Source organism: Tenrec ecaudatus, chromosome 16 (genome assembly GCF_050624435.1).
Source record: "Tenrec ecaudatus isolate mTenEca1 chromosome 16, mTenEca1.hap1, whole genome shotgun sequence".
NCBI lineage: Eukaryota > Metazoa > Chordata > Mammalia > Afrosoricida > Tenrecidae > Tenrec > Tenrec ecaudatus.
Window position 1 is genome coordinate 72,565,036 of NC_134545.1, and position 3,692 is coordinate 72,568,727.

Genomic DNA, 3,692 nt, shown 5'->3' on the forward strand with positions numbered 1-3,692 from the left:
ATTGTCAGTTTGAGAGAATCAGCCCAGCTTGGCCAGCCAAATGGTCTTTCCTGCTCTTTGGGGAGGTAGTGGGGGGAGTGTCACAATTGCCTTGAGTCACTGTGGTTCGGCAGGACCTTGTCTGTGGAAAACTCTTTTGAGCGTGTTGTGTCACTGGTTCCCTTGGACGGGACGTGCAAGAGAAAGAGGGTGACAGCTGCGAAGTGACAGGTGGATCAGGCCTGAAGTGGGGAGCAGATTTCCTCAACCCTCACTGGAGGAGCAGCCCCAGGAAGGGTGAATTGAAGTTAATTAATGGGGGAAATGAGCCTTCCATCGCTCTATGAACGTTGATAAGTTTGGCAACTGTGCTAGTCTGGGTACATTAGAGAAACAAATCCACAGAAACTCATGTATAAGAGAGAGTTTTATATAAAGGTTTTGTGAGCATCAAGAAAACATCCCAACCCAGTGCTGCCCAAGCCCACAAGTCCAACATTAACCCATTAACCCATATATCCAACATCAATCCACAAAGTCCTCCTCCACCTCACAAAGCACATGCAACGATGCTGACTGCAGGAGGAAAGCCGGGTCAGTGAATGTGTAAACATTTCAGCACTGGCAGGGGTCTCCACATTGGTGCTCTAGCACCCGGGGCTGCATCGGGGTAGGTCCATGAGGCTTCTCCTTGGGGACGTCTTGGTGGAAGTGAGCCTTGCCAGCTGAAGCAGGGAACTGGCTAAGGCAGCTGTACCCTGGTCTGACCATCAAAGAGCAAGAGACTCAAGGACTAGAAAGGCGATGTTCACCCAGCCATTTATCCCTCTGCTCTTCAATTAACCTCACATGTGTTTATCAGCCAGGTTGGTGTAATAAACTAACTACCTCAGCAACACTTCATTTTATTATCATTTTATTGCCATCATATAAGCAATAATTATTGTAGGAAAATTAGAACATTCAGAGAAAGTGAAAATGAAGATCATCAGGAAGTTCATTTCCAAGAGTACTGGGATTGGCATTGTCTGTGGAAGAGTGGAGTTCCACAGTGACACCAGGGATTTGAACTAATGCTTCCTAATTCAAAAGTTGCCATTGAAGTGAAATATGGATGAACTAGAATAACTGGAACTGGAAAAAATTTTGATTGACATCCTGCAAGAAACTTTCTCTCTCAGGAACAAGGGCACCCATGTGTGTTGCTTAGCAACTGAAGCTCTTTACTAGTAGAGTCTGAAAGCCTGTGGTCCCAGTCAAAGATCACTTTGAATGTGGTGGCTCTCAAGACGTCTGCAAGGATCCAGTCTTCTGCATCAGGCTCCTCAACGGGCTAACAATGTCTTTTCCCCATCTCTCATTCCAAGAGTTCCACCCACCATTTTCCCTTTTGGCTAGTGTTCTTTCCTGTTGTTCCAATTGTGCTGTGTCGGCCATGACGGAACATGCTTGCAGCTCTGGTCCATACTGTCTGTCTCTGCTACTCACTTTGCCTGATTCCATCGTATCTAACATCCAGGTCATTGGGCAGACAGGAGGGAGCACAAGTATATTCTTTTAGGGAACCAACTCAGGAGTGTCTTTCCAATTCTGTAGCATCCTCATGGAGGAAGCAAGGTTACAACCCAGGAGGTAGTGGACTTCAGCTTCCAGCATTGGACAGTGGTCTAAAGTCTCAGCTGCCTTCACCATTTTCCTCAGATCCCTGGTGGAGGCAAGCAGAACATGTAGCATTAAAAAAAAAAAACCCAACATTTTATTGGGAGCTTTTACAGAAATTGTAACACTTTGTCATTCAATTAGATCAAGCATATTGTGCAATTACTGCCACCATCATTTTCAAAACATTTCCTTTTATCTTGAACTCTTTGATATCAGCTCCCCTTTAATCCCTTTCCTCTCCTCCTACCCCCCCCCCCGGGGACCCTTATTCTTATATTATAAATAATAATAATAGTAGTATTAATATTTTTGCCATATCTTACACCATCCATTGTATCTGTTCACCTGCAGTTCTGTTATTCGTTCCCCTTGAGTGGGATTATACAGTTATCTTTGCTATCGGTTCCCCTTTCCCCCCCTTCCCTCCCCTCTTCCCATATTCCCAGGGGATTTCTGACGAGTTTATCTATCTTGGATTTCCTGCATTGGACGATCTTCATTTTATCAATGAATATATGCAGGTCTAACAAGATTGATGAGGTAAAGCTGGGACCATAATAGTAAGGGGAGGAAATATTAAATAGCTCGAGGATAGTCATGGAACACATAACACTTTTCTGGTTACATATTTCTGGTGTTTTCTTGCTTGTTTTAGATCAAGGGCCGGGACTTTTTTTTTTTTAACCTCAATTCACAAATCCCTGACGAGTGGAGCGCAAGGGGAGCAGAGAATGGAAATGGAAGGGAAGGTAACCCCGCTGGGTTTGGGTTGAGATTCCAAAGGCATGGAGACAGAACCAGGCCAGTGGGGGAGCTGGCCACAGGTGACCATGGAACTCTGTTCTTTCAACAGCTGGCCCCACTCTACTGGGCTCTTCAAGGATGGTTGGACACACTAACCTGGAGTAAAGTGTGAAGCAGTCATGCATGTTGGGTGATGGTACATGAGTCACTCTAAAACTGCTGAATGAAACTCTGTCCTTTAGCTTTTGACCTTTCATGCTAATAATTAGGCTAACGATTGAGATGGGAAAACCTTATTATTTTGTCTCTATGATTATTAAAATGTATTAACCATTTAAATTGTGCTTCAAATGGGCTTTTAATGAGTCCTTGTGTTTAAGCAACAACAAAAATAACCCCAGCTCCCCTTACAATCAAGCAGTCAAGGCCGAATGGCAGAGAGGAATAGCATTAACCGGACAGCAAATCGTTAGTGCTCAGTGGGCAGAACAGACGATTCTTAGAGGAAGAAGGCGTTGCCACGTGCGAGAGAGGATTTGAGAGAAAAGTGTCATAAAAGCAGTAGAGCTTCGTTTGGCCAGTAAAAGAAGCACAGGGATTCAAGGAAGGGAGCTGAGAGTCAGGGAGGGAATGGCAGGCAGAGAGGAGCTGGTTACGGCAATGAGTGAGTGTGTGTGTGCTCACGTTGGCACACAGTTGGTGTGCACTCAAGAAATAACACTGGTAAAGATTGCCAAGGAAGAATCAAAAAGTGTGACCATGGGACATGGGGAGGGGAGGAAAGGCAAGTTGAGAGGCTAGTGACCAAGAGAAATGGTGCCATTGAACAAAGTAGGGATTTCTGGAAGGAGGATTAGTTTGGAAGGACATGCTGACTTGGGGACTTGCCAGATAGAAGGATGAGAATACATACAAATGGGATTAGCTAGTTCAAGAGGGTGGTTTGAACTAGAGAGACATATTTGGAAGTCTCTTTTAAGGCTCCTTTAAACACTATGACTGGATGAGATCTACAAAGAAGAAGCAGCAAAGATCTACAAAGCTCTCACTAGGAGATCTCCACAGAGAGCAGCAGAACAGCCCCATCGAGTCTTGCCGAGGTCCGTGTGTTCCAGCATGGAGGAAGGAAGCTGAAACAGCCAAAGGACCGGAGTACTGGTCAGTGTGGTGATCGCAGAGGGCTGGCAGCAGTCACAGGAGAAGAGAATGCAAGAACGCGGGCTCTGTCTCCCTTTTGAATGCCACGGAGAGGTCAAGGGGGTGCCTGGGAACAGTGCACTGGAGGGGCAGTTAGAAGTCACTGCTGG